This window comes from Microtus ochrogaster, unplaced genomic scaffold (genome assembly GCF_000317375.1).
Source record: "Microtus ochrogaster isolate Prairie Vole_2 unplaced genomic scaffold, MicOch1.0 UNK4, whole genome shotgun sequence".
Classification (NCBI taxonomy): Eukaryota; Metazoa; Chordata; class Mammalia; order Rodentia; family Cricetidae; genus Microtus; species Microtus ochrogaster.
The window spans coordinates 6668027-6681475 of NW_004949102.1; the positions used below are offsets into that span (position 1 = coordinate 6668027).

Below are 13449 nucleotides of genomic sequence, written 5' to 3' on the forward strand. Positions count from 1 at the left end.
CTCGGGGCCTGGGCCCCCGCCGGATTCGGCCTGCCTGGGGCGGGGGACCCGGGCCCGGCCCAGCCAAACCGCCACCCCGAGGATGCGCAGGCCGCACTAGGCCCCAGGCGTCCTGGCGGGCTCGAAAGGGAGGCGGCTGCCCTCCCGAGAGCCCCAGGGTTCCGGCCTCCCCTGCCGCCTCGGGTTCTCCGGGCCGCGGCCTTCTCCGCGCCGTGGAACCCCGGGGCCTGGCCTTCCCCCACGGGCTCGGGAGCGGGCGGCCCGGGAGAGCGCGCCGGGCCCGGGAGCGGGAGGTGGGTGGGCTGCGCGGGACCGGAGCGGCGGCTCGGCTCTCGTCCCCTCGGCTCTTCCCGGGTCTCGTCCGCCGGCGGCGCGGCCGGCCGGGCGGGGCGCGGGAGTGGCTGTCTCTGGCGGGAGAAGGAGGCTGGTGGCTCGGCCGGGCGACCTCCGAAGCTTCCCTCCCGCCGGGGTGGCGTGGGCTGCTTCCCCAGGTGGACTGGGGGGCGCTGAATATGGCGCGCTGCCCACCTTCCTGCAAGTTGGGATGAGGCGCCTAGGCGGCAGTTCGAGGAGGAGGGCGCAAAGTCCTTTTGTACGCAGAAATAAGGAGCGACATTGTGTTTTCCTCCACAGCGGAGATGCCCACCGAGGGCTCTGGGTTCTAACCGGGCCTGGAGTGGTGGTTCCTGGGGTAGGAGAGCGGGGAGGCGGCGCACCCCTCGGAAAGAACGGACCTTTGCCTCGGTTAAAACGGGGTCTGGGATGGGGATTCCGGTCTTGTGCTTGATCCTGTCCCGTATCCCAGGTTTCTTGGATTCAGGGGTTTGCCGTTGTATGTTTTGTAGTGATGATGTCCACTGCGGTTCTCACCTGTTGTGTCATTGCTGCTGGTCCCAAACTTGGTACGGTGCACCTGACTGCCCACCAGAACTTGGAATTGTTAAATTATCTTAATGTTGTTAGGGCTTCAAAGGCTATCCGCTCTGACCAGTTGGAGGAGCTGTTAACAGTTCATCCCATCTTCCCAGCCATTAAAATATCGTGTACTAATTGTTTACGTTAGAGTTGGTATCGGTTGGGCTGAATTCTTTTCCCTAGGCAAAGCAAAAATTCACATTTTACTGAGTGTTTAAACGGTGTATTTGGGTGAAAATTAGTGGGAGTGAACCTGTCAGTTGGGACAGTGCTCTGAAGGAGAGTGGGAACGCTTTTGTCCTTCTGGGAGGAGTGTCCCTTTTCCTCGTCTTCAGCCATTCCTCTTAAATTCTTTTCTCTTTGGTCTTGAACACTAAGTTATTGGATTGTTCCTCGCTCAAGGGAAGAGAAGAGGGGAACATCGGAGAAACTTTTTTATAGGTGTGTTGGTTTTGCTTTTTTTTTTTTTATTCAGTTGTGTCCTAACTTCTTAACATTGTTTGAAAATTCTTGACCAGTTACCCTCCCTATAAGGTAGTAAAAATATGGTTATGGTTAGTTATGGGCACGAAAGGAAATATATAATCATACTGTGTATTTACTTTTAATTTGGGTGCTGAATTGTGTGCAGATTTTTTGGGGGGCCTTTCTTTTCTCTTCCTCTATTTTTTGTTCTGTGCTTGGGAATCTAACCCAGGGCATTGGGCATGCAAAGAACCAGTTGCTGCTAACCTACACTGGCAGCCTTGTTTTGTTTTGTTTTGTTTTTCTTTTTCCTGATAGGAGTTAGACTGTTTCTTTCAGTTGGGTACTTGATCCAAACAAAAATAAAACAATAATAAGATTATGAGTCTTTTAGCCCACCTTATTTAAAGTCTCTTGACTTCATTATAATCTCAGACTCAACATGCAGAAGGGAAAATGACTTTCTGCCTAGTAGTAAGTGGTTCATATTCTCTTTAGCCAAGACTAGCCAACTGAAGCTAGGTGTTTTCACAAAAAATACTGTTAAAAGAACCTACAGAATTATAGAAGAAATTTTAGATTTCCCTCGATATTCATATATATATATATATATATATATATATATATATATATATATATATGTCAGTGGAATCCAAGGTTGTGTGGCTTTTTTTTTTTAAATTAAGGCATAATTACACACCCGTTGCTAATTTACTTAGGGAGGTGAAGGCCACTTAAGTAAATGCATGAATTGTTATTGCTGGTATACTGCAGGTTTAACCAGACCCCTGGGTTGTCTGTTCAAAGCATTTTATGTGAAACAACCACAAGCAGGTGACTTTTAAGGGAAAATTAAGGTTCTTGTGGCTTAGAATTACATTTTTATATCTTGGTTATATAGCATAGTCTTGGTCATCCTGGAACTTGTAGAGACCAGGCTGGCCTCTAAGGATCTGCCTGTCTCTACCTCAGGAGTGGATTAAAGATGTGCACCACCATGCCCAGCTGACAGTTCTTTATTTTTGCAATAAGATATTTCAGTAAATGTTTGTTGGAATAATAATGATGATGAACAACAATTATTGAAGTTGGATTTTGTTTCAGGACAAAAAACCAGCATAAAAGGGCCTGTTGATTTATTTTTGTTTGGGTGGGGAAGATAATCTGTCAGTCTCAGGACACTCTCCAGGAAGTTAACCTGTCAGCGACTGTCAGGTTCTTGGACAAGTGCAGTGCACCATGCTGAAACACACTTGCTCATCCTCTCAAAGTTGGAGGCTGAGGGGCACTCTGTACTGCTGAGATGTCCCGTCTCTCCAGAAAATGAGATCTTTTACTCATTTACTCTGGGACTGTGTATAATGTTCATCGACACACATACATACTTGCATACACGCACTTGTGTGTACATGTATATATTTTGAAAATCAGTCTCCCAAACACCAGGCTGTAGTCTTGTGAAAGGCATTTAAGGAAATGCTCTGTTACAGAATGTTAGTTATTTGTACTTTTTTGAGTTGATTAGAACATGGGAGCATTTTTTAAGCCCAAGCTTCCCAGACAATTTTCCACTATCCCTTAGTAAACTAGCAGCAGCTAAAAAGGCACGTTTATAAGTTTCTTTCAGAGATACACTGGGGCCTGGTGGTATAGATCAGTGATAGAAGGACTGCTTAACTTGAGCAGGGCATTGGGTTCAATCTCTAGCACAAGAAGAGTTGCTTAAACTAAGTCAAGTGGGTTGTGTGTGTGTATTATGTATCATAGTTTCTTACTAAATTTATATATAGACGTTGAGTGTGTATATGTCTGTGCATGCCTGGTGCTGGGGAAGCCAGAAGAGGGCATCACATCCCCTGGAGCTGGATTTGCGGCAGTTATGAGCCGTCATGCGGATACTGGGAACCAAACTTGGGTCCTTGGGAATAGCAGTACATACTCTTTAACTGTTGAGTTACCTCTTCAGACCCCTGCTTTTATTTTTGATTATGTGTCTGTGTGCTTAATGTATCTGTGTTTATATATGGGAATGTATATGTGAGTACAGTTGCCTGTGGAGTCTAAAAGGGCATCATCTGGAGCTGGAGTTACAGGTGGTAGTGACCTACCCAGCAAGAGCGCTGTGGTCCTCTGGAAGAGCAGGCAGTGCTCTTAACCACTGAGCCATCTCCAGCCTGTTGTTTTGTTTTGTTTTAAAGATAAGAATTTGTGTATCCTTGGCTGGCCTAGAACTTGTTGTGTAGCTAAAATTAACATTGAAATTTTAATCCTTCTGCTACCACCTTCCAAATGCTGGGATTAAAGATGTCTGCTTTTCTGTATGGTAGGCAAGCACTTTAAACATTTGAGGTACATCCTAGCCATTGGTTAATACTTGTCTATCATTATTCTAAGGTTAACAGGCTGAAGAGAAATAGGAATTGAAACAAATTACAGGCATTTTCAGATCATAGCTACACTAAACTGTTGGAAACTTAAATCTTGGAACAACAGAAATATTTTGAAGTTACTTTAATGTTGTGTGGTGAAAATTTGGAAAGTGACTTTGTTTTTTGACTGCTCAAGGAAAGTAAATTATTTGTGTGTGTGTGTGTGTGTGTGTGTGTGTGTGTGTGTATAATATATATATATATCTTGGATTATTACCCTCCCCCGTACAGTTGAGAATTAGGTTAATGTGTTTCAACCTCTTCCTAATTTACTTGTTATCAAGACATCAAAGGCTTCATTATGTGGTCCTTATGCCCAAGCTGTATGCATATATGTTAAGACCATTTTTTAAAGCGCCTGGTTTTACTGTTGGCAGTTGGAAGCTTTTTGGAATTTAAGAGAGTGCTGCTGCTGCTCTTGAATGTTAATGTCAGGCTGGCAGCTAAGCTACAAAGAACAAGAGGAAGTGAAGAAATGTCTCTGTGAAACATTGCTGAAAGCTGTTAAGCAGTGGAGTAGAAATGGGGAGCAGGAAACACAGAGCTGCATTCTTGTTTTATGTTTAAAAGAGAGTGAAGCATACCCCCCATTGAGAATTAAACTCAAGTGTGGCCTCACTTGAGAGTTTTGCTATTGTCAAACTAAATTAAAGACAGTCTGTATTTTAGACCCATTCGAGGTACAGAGTCACAAACCTTGGGCCTTATCCAGGACTGGAAAGATGAGCTCAAGTCTTCTACAACGTGTAGAAACTAAAATAGGGTAAAGAAAGTGGTGTGGGAATAGGGAGGAGTTTGTTTGGAGGAGGGACCATGACACGGACAACAGAAATTAGGTAAGATTTTATGTGTATTAAATAGAGTTTGAGAAGGACTGAGAGGCTAGAGGGAGGCTACACCATGTTTGACCTGAGAAATAGTGAGTGGATTTTACTTGTACTTGAAGAGTATAGAAAACAAAATTTCCACTTGGAAATTTGAGTGGGGAAGTTTGGGAAGTTGGTACTCGGCACTCATGAATAGAGATGGATTTCTGTAGGCACTCCGGGGTCATAAGGGGATTTCAGCAGAGCAGACATTCTGGTTTTAACTTTGTGTTGCTGGTGCTGAGAGTGCCCTGCATCTCTTCAGACACAAATATATCTTGAGCTTTGAAGATTTATGATATTAGTATGCTAAATATATTCTATAAAGTTTTTAGTTCTGAAGTCCAGGGATGTATTGTAACTGTGTAACTCTGAGTCTTGAAATGACATGCAAAATTTTGTGTGTCTAATCCCTATTTCTGAGAAGGACCCAGTCTTACTTTTAGAAGATTCTTGGGGACTCTTGACACAAAAAAGTCAAGGGCCTTTTCAGTAATGTTAATGATGAAATCCAGTGATGGTTGTGTTGGCCCGTTGGCTGAAGTAAGTTCCAGGGAGGGACTTTGAGTGTGCCTCTTAGGTGAGGAGATCTGCTCTGAGGTACTTCTTAGAGATGGAGTGGGGACACTTGATGGAGGGCGGGAGGAGAACCAGAGCAAAGCTAAGGGAGTTGCAGAGATTTGCCAGCTCCTTGCAGGTTTTGCTTGTTTTGTTTTGTTTTTTCTAGACAGGGTTTCTCTATAGCTTTTCAACCTGTACTAGAATTGGCTTTGTGGACCAGGCTGGCCTCAAACTCAGAGATCTGATTGCCTTTGCCTCCCAAGTGCTGGGGCTAAAGGTGTAAGCTACCACCACCTAGTTTAGCTGACATTGTTTATAGGCTGTTCTGCAGAAATATTGGTAAATATAAGAATGATGGATAGATAAATTTTGGGTAATCTTAAACAGAGAAAGCTTGTATTGATTACTTTTGACACATAATTATACTTATTTGGGGCTGTAGTTGTATTGACTTAAATGTAGACAATATACAATATTCTAGTCAGAGTAGTTAGCTCATTCAACATCGAAAACATTTATGTTGTAAATACTCAAAATCCTCTTTCCTACCTATTATGGTTGCTGTACTATGCAGTAGAACATAGGAACTTCGGCCTAGTTGTATTTTTGTGCCTGTTAGCCAACCTTTGTGTATCCTTTTTGCTACTGCCTTCCCTCTGGCAACCACTCTGCTTCTTACCTCTTCACATGTGGTATTTATCTTCCTGTGCTTGGCTTTTTTCACTTGTTATAACAGGTCATGCCTGCTGCTCTAAAGTAGATTGTTGTATGCGCTAATCTACGAGGATCCAAACTGAAGAAAGTATTTTGTAGGTTTCTTGGGCCCCTTCCTTTTTTCTTTTGTTCTTTGTCTTTAAGTAGATGGGAAATAAAAGTCTTAGTGATCAACTTCCTATATAAAAAAGCCTACGTATCACAGAATCAACCAGGGTTTGCTAAGTAGGTGAACCATCACTGACCCAGCATCTCGGCCTACAGTGGACTTCAGTTACTAAATAGAAGGAAGAAGTGGTCCTGGTCTATCGCTAATTGTGTGACTGTTGAAAATTTACCTTTCTTTAATTCTTGGCTCTATAAAATTCTTCTAAATAAAAGTTACTTCTAAAATAAATTGAGTCTGCCATGTTAATAACTATACTTACTAGATATAAACATACATGTAATATGAATTCACTATAGAAAAGTAAAAGAAACATAACCCTACCATGTAAAGAACACTTTTAATATATTTGATTTTAATTTTTAAAATTATATTTGTGTGTGGGGGTTTAACTCAAGTCCTCAGAATTGGTGATAGGGCCTTTACCCACTGAGCCATTGCCAGCTCAGTAGATAGATTCCAGATCATTCCTAAGTATGCGTGTACACACAGTACTCGTATCACTGTATTTGACAGAGAATAATATTGTGTATACTGACCTAGATCATCTTCAGTGTATTTGACATCACCAATTTATTTATTTATTTTTTTGGTTTTTCGAGACAGGGTTTCTCTGTGGCTTTGGAGCTTGTCCTGGAACTAGCTCTGTAGACCAGGCTGGTCTCGAACTCACAGAGATCCACCTGCCTCTGCCTCCCGAGTGCTGGGATTAAAGGCGTGCGCCACCATCGCCCGGCACCAATTTATTTTTGTTCTGAAACTTCTATTTTCTTTTTGAGACAGGATCTCTCTATGTAGTCCTGGATGTCTTAGAACTCGGAGATCCTTGAGTTGCTGCCTCCAGTGTGCTGGGATTAAAGGCACCACTATACCAGACTTCCTGAAATATTCCTTCTCTCCCTCCCTCCCTTTCTTCCTTCTATTTTTTTTCCCTCTTTTTTGAGACAGGGTTTCCCTGTGTAACAGCCCTGAGTATCCTGGATCCCAATTTGAAAACTAGGCTGGCCTTGAACTCCCAGAGATCACCTGCCTTTGCCTTTCCCTCTGCTGGGTTAAAGATGTGCACCAGCACACCTAGTTCTCAGATACTCTTAATGGGACAGTAGCAAATGCTTTTGTTTAGTGGGAAATGTGTATTTGTTCCTTTCAGTACTGTTTGAATGCTCTCTGGCCGAGGTAAGGGTGACTTGGAGTCAGGGTCAAGGTCTCTCCAGGAGGGCTCAGTGAAACTGTGCCTCCACTAACCTCAGTTTCTCTTCTGCATTGTCTTATATTGTCTACTGCCATCAAACCTGTTGTCATACTAGCATACAAGACACAAGCAGTTCAGCAGCACATCTAACAAGAGGTACAGTTTTAAAATACAGTTTAAAGGGTTTTTGTGATGCATTGTAAAGACTTAAAGGTGGGACTGGAGAAGAGTTGCTCTTGCTTAGTAGGTGCTAAGTGTTGCACCTTAGTGGACACTGTTGAATAAATGGTGTGCACTTAGACTAGGCTAAATTTATGAAAAGAATTTCTTCAATAAGTTATTTATTGCCACTTTCTAAACTTTTTTACTCTTGGAACACTAAGCATAAAACATGCATTAAGCTGGATGTAGTGTGCATGCTTAAATCCCAGCATTCAGGCAGACACTGTCCACAGCACTGCCCATACATTGAACATACAGTATTGTAGATCTTCTTTGAGGGGGTGGTGGTTCAAGACAGGGTTTCACTGTGTAGTCCTGGACGTCCTGGAACTGAGTTTGTAGCCTGTGGTGGCCTTGAACTCAGATCTGCCTGCCTTCCTCTGCCTCCCAACTGCTGGGATTTAAGGTGTGATCCACCACTGCTTGGCTAGTGCTCTATATCTTTATTCCATTCATCTATTTTCAAATTTTAAAAATGTTTTAAGAGTTTTTGTTTAAAACCCACATAAGCTGGGCATGGTGGCATAATCTTGTCTATATTCTGTAGTAACTTTAGTAGGATTGGAAGTTCAAGGTTAACCTGAGCTACACAGGGAGTCCAAGACCAATGTGGGCTATATGAGATTCTGCCTAAATAAATTTCATTCAGCGTATTTTAGTCTAGACCTACACAGTGTTGGGGTAATATCACTAGCATCTACCTCTGCCTTCTGTCCCACTTAAAGTCCAGGGATTGTTATCTTGTAATGACAGTGCCACAGAGCTGCCTTCTGGATCTTTCCTGAAGGACCTCACAGGCACTGAGATCTATATCCTCAGAAAACGTACATAGTGGCTTATTTACCTTTTTATTTTATTTATTCATTCATTTATTTTTGCTGTTGGTAAGCAGAAAATACACCATGAACATTTATTCAAGTATTAAAAATCTTTTGGCTTTAGGATTACAAGACATATAATCGTAAAATTACATACATGGATACACGTGGTTAAGAAAAGTCTGAAAAATGAAGGCGTTTGGGTAAACCCCTGGGGAAATGAGAGAGCCGAGAGCTGAGGGTAGAAGAAACAGTAGTCAGGTTTAAAGGCGTGCGCCACCATCGCCCGGCTCCTCATACAGATTTTTTAAAACTACAAATAGCATACAGCATGTTGAAATATTTATTTCTTTGGTTTAAAGTATAAGGATATATCTCCATCAGATCACACATACACACACACCACAAATTGGGTATTTAAGAGCCTTTTTATGTGCTTGTGGATGTTATTTTCTTAGATATTAAACCCAAACTGCGTAACATTAGCTTCTTGAACATGAGGTATAAAGTAGAATACAAACTCATTTAAAATCTATGGATTGTCAGACACTTTGGATGCATGTTTGCTGTGACAGCCTGACTGTTGTCCCGCTGCCTACATTTCCTAGCTCATGTGATGCCTCTGTGTCCCTCTTGCTGGACCTGTCACCAAGCCTAGCCAGAATGGGTCTTTCAACTCAAGAATGATCTTGTGGTATCTGACAAGAGAAATTTGGAAAATAGTTGACTGAGTTATGCAGATCTTGTAAATGTTGACACAAGCATTTATTAATAACTCCATTATTTAATTAGAAAAGACTTTGAAGTAATGAAAAGTTATCAGACTTACTGGAGCAGATAGAAAATTTTCCAAAATTCTGACTATCACTTGTATATCTGACACTTCAAGTGATACAGATATCTCAACAACTTTAAGTTGTTGAGAAAAATCCTGTGCAGGACTTAATGTAATATAGTTTGTTGGCCATTTTATCAATGAAAAGTGATAATTGGGAGAAAAATGTTACTAATTTAGTTTGCAACTCAAACCATGCCTCACCATGCTTTGGTGACCTGTGACTGCTGTCAAAAGGACAGAAATACTTGGTGCATACTTTGCATTTGTTGAGCGGAAGCATGAAAGGTGTTGGAACTTGTAGTATTTGGAACCGAGTAGAGTGGTTCACATCTGTTGTGTGTGTTAACCCAGTACTCAGGAGGCTAAGACATTAGGATTATCATGAGTTCAAGGCCTACATAGTGGGGACTACATACATCTAGGATTATCATGAGTTCAAGGCCTACATAGTGGGGACTACATACATCAGGGACTGTCTCAAAAAAACCCAAAGAAAGATGGTGTGCTGACATTTAATCCCAGCACTCAGGAGGCAATGGCAGATTATCTGTGAGTTCAAGGCCAGCCTTGTTTGCATTTGAAGTTCCAGATCTGCCAGGGCTACATAGTGGAACCCTATCCCCCCAAAGTAAATAAATTTTGCTCTTTCATCAAGTGCATGCTTAAATGTTAAACAAACCTCTTCTTACTGTGAGCCGATGAAAATGAAGATTATAATGGCTACTGTGGCACTGTTGCATTGAATTGTTCTGTTGGTACTTTTACCCCACCATTGCTTCTACATCTTGAATGTTAATTCAAACAGTGGGGGGGGGGGCATCTTAGTTGCCATGCAAGGTTTGTTTTTTTTTTAATTATTTATTTACTATGTATAGTGTTCTGCCTGCATGCCAGAAGAGGGCACCAGATTTCATTTAGATAGTTGTGGGTGCTGAGAAGTGATCTCAGATCCTCTGGAAGAACAGCCAGTGCTCTTAACCCCTGAGCCATCTCTCCAGCCCCATGGAAGTAGTTTTAACACCATTGATTCCTTGAAAGAGTCTCCGGTTCCATGGTCACGTACAGACTGATCCTGAACTTTATGCACAGAAAATATGGTACGGACATTAATGAACTCGATATGCTAGCATTTAAACAGGACAAAGCTCAACTGAGTACAGTTTTGTGGGCAACCTTATATCCATCCAGGCAGCCTGATTGGAGAGCGGAGTTTCTGCTGCTGCTGTGACAGCAGTGTGAGCAAACAGAGTGTAGATTGTATGTCTCCATACCTGCGACCATGACAAATACAGTTTGAAAATTTTTCACTGCCAACATTTTAAGCCTTGTTAAGGTTCTATTAATGGTTCTATTTTTGTCTAGTTTGGTAAGGTGGGGTGCCCCTTGTAAATGGAGGCTACTCTTTTGTTTTCCAGTGCCAGATGTAGCTATAAATATTCTCCATCCTGTTGGTCCCCCTGGATTCTGCAGCCACTTATGAAATAAACATTTTGAGGATTAACATTAATTACTATTCTTTGGCCTACTTATAGGCTTAGGTACATTCCTAGCTAGCTCTTACATCTAAAATTAACCCATTTCTGTTATTTTATATTTTACCACAAGGCTTGTGGTTTGTTGCCTCTTGCTTCTTAGACAGCTACATGGCTTCTGCCTGACTTTGCCTTCTTCTTCCTGCATTCAATTTAGTTTTCCCACCTACCTATATTCTGCCCTGCCATAGGCCAAACCTGTTTCTTTATTAACCAATGGTAATCAAGCATTCATAGCATACAGAGGGGAATCCCGTGACAGCTCTTCAAGTAGGATGGAGCTGATCAAAAAAGCAAACACCAGTTTGAAGTTCACAATAAAGGTCATTATTGTGTTGATTTGTTAAAGTCTGTTGATAAGGGACCACAGAAGGTGAAATGTGAGCTTTAGTACACAGTGCTGCTTCTTTCTGGTTTTCTAAACAATCCCTCCTTTCATTGTTGTTGGGGGAATTAGTTTTAGGGAACATTGTTTACTATAAATATTTATGTTTTTTGGATTTAAGCTATTTTTGAAGAGGGGCTATAATTTAGTGATGGAGTGCTTACCTGGTGTTTGCAGGCCCTGGCAGTCCTCACTCAGAAAAAAGCACTTGGAACGAGGGCCTATGGGAAGGGAATTAGAACAAAGTATAGTATGTGTCAAGATGCCTCCATGAAGCTCATTACTCTGTGTTTACCTACAAAATTAATTATAAAGTGCCAGGCGGTAGTGGTGCACGTCTTTAATCCCAGCACTCAGGAGGCAGAGGCAGGCTGATCAGGCCAGCCTGGTCAACAAGAGATAGTTCTAGGACAGCTAGGACTGTTACATAGAGAAAAACTTGTCTTGTAAAAAAAAAAAAAATTATTTTAAGAAAGAATCTGGGAGGGGGCTGGAGAGATGGCTCAGAGGTTAAGAGCATTGCCTGCTCTTCCAAAGGTCCCGAGTTCAATTCCCAGCAACCACATGGTGGCTCACAACCATCTGTAATGGGGTCTGGTGCCCTCTTCTGGCCAGCAGCCATATACACAGACAAAAACACCTAAAAAAAAGGGGGGGGGGAAGCTGGGGGGTGGTGGTGCACGCCTTTAATCCCAGCACTCGGGAGGCAAATGCAGGCGGATCTCTGGGAGTTCGAGGCCAGCCTGGTCTACAAGAGCTAGTTCCAGGACGGGCACCGAAGCTACGGAGAAACCCAGTCTCGAAAAACCAAACCCCCCAAAAAGAAAGAAAGGAAGGAAGGAAGGAAGGAAGGAAGGAAGGAAGGAAGGAAGGAAGGAAGGAAGAAAGAAAGAATGAATGAATCTGGGAGACTGGAGAGATGACTCAGCATTTAAGAGCATTGGCTGTTCTTCTAGAGTACCTGGTTCAATTCCCAGCACCCACATGGTAGCTCACAATTGTCTGTGACTCCAGTTCCAGGGGATCTGACATGCTCAATAGACATACATGTAAGTAAAATATCAGTGAACAAAAAGGAAGAAAGAGATTACATAGGATAAATTTTATTTCATCCTCATAAAAATTGAGTAAAGACATTGCTTCAAAACAGGGACTGTTGATTTATTCTCTTACTAGAAATTAATGAAGGGATTGGCTATTGCAAATATTTCTTAAAATAAGATTTACTTATTTTATATATAGAGAGGCCTTATCTTCATATACATCTGTCTGCACATCAGAAGAGGTCATCTGTTCCCATGAGACTACAGTTAAACATGGTTGTGCGCTGACATGTGCTGCTGGAAATTGAACTCAGGACCTCTGAAAGAACAGCCAGTGCTGTGCTCTTAACCGCTGAGCCATCTCTTCAGCCCCCTGAGTAAGAGTTTTATATTATAAAATTGTAGTGCCAGTAAGATGACTCAGCGGGTGAAAGCACGTGGAAGGAGAGAACCAACTTCCTAAAGTTGTCCTCTGACCTCCACGTGTGTGCTGAGGCACATGTCTGAACTTAGAACACATCACACACATATATACACGGCAATAAAAATAGAATTGTGCACACTTGTGCGTGTGCATGTGTGTGGTAAGAGAGACAGAGCGAGTGAGCGCTGGGCATGGTGGCTCACCCGTAATCTCTGCACTTGGGAGGTGGAGGCAATAGGACCAGGAATTCAAGATCATCCTTAGCTTAAGTCCAAACCTCTCCTGGGGTACATGAGGCCCTGTCTTACCCAAGGGGGGGAAATCAGTTTAAAAGTATATATTATAACTTGATGAAACTGATACAGTATTTGAGCTGGTTTATGAGAGGCATTTTTATGTGCTATTGTAATTTTGCTTAATCCTTATTCATAAAGTTAAGTGAGATTATAGCAGGAAACCTGGAAAGATCTTTGAATATTTCTGAGTTTTCCTCAGAACTTGAGTTTTAGAGGAAAACCTATTTATTATTTTCTTGGTTTCTACCTGGTTTCTGTAGAATATATAAGATAAACTAAAACCACCTGGTAACCAGGAAAGCAATACTGATTCTACTTTAATAACTTAACTACAAAAGTAAAATGAATAACCCCAAGAAATCCCTGATGTCATTTGTGTGAGCACTTCTTATTAGATAGTGAATAAAAATCTTACATCCATATAAACTACCAGATCTGTGTAGTATTAAATAATTCACCCGTTCACTGTGGGATACCTTTGTGCTTAAGAGACTATTCCTTTTTCTTATCGTTGGTGTTTTCGGCGTGGGACAGAGTGATAAGAAGACATCCTGTCCACGTTTAGTATGAGAGCCTTCATCCA

General features: G+C 42.0%; 1 protein-coding gene across 4 annotated transcripts in view; it reads left to right on the plus strand.

Moving 5' to 3' along the window:
* The first annotated feature begins 230 nt into the window (after positions 1-230).
* Nrf1 (nuclear respiratory factor 1) overlaps positions 231-13449 on the plus strand; it is a 102986-nt gene continuing 89767 nt past the window's right edge. The window contains exon 1 of one of the 4 annotated variants that reach the window (XM_026788589.1): positions 231-293. The gene's annotated coding sequence lies outside the window, so the exon portion shown is untranslated. Of the gene's footprint in view, positions 294-331; positions 1357-13449 lie in introns of those variants that run through there. The other 3 variants (XM_026788588.1, XM_013353210.2, XM_026788590.1) reach the window with 3 other exon arrangements.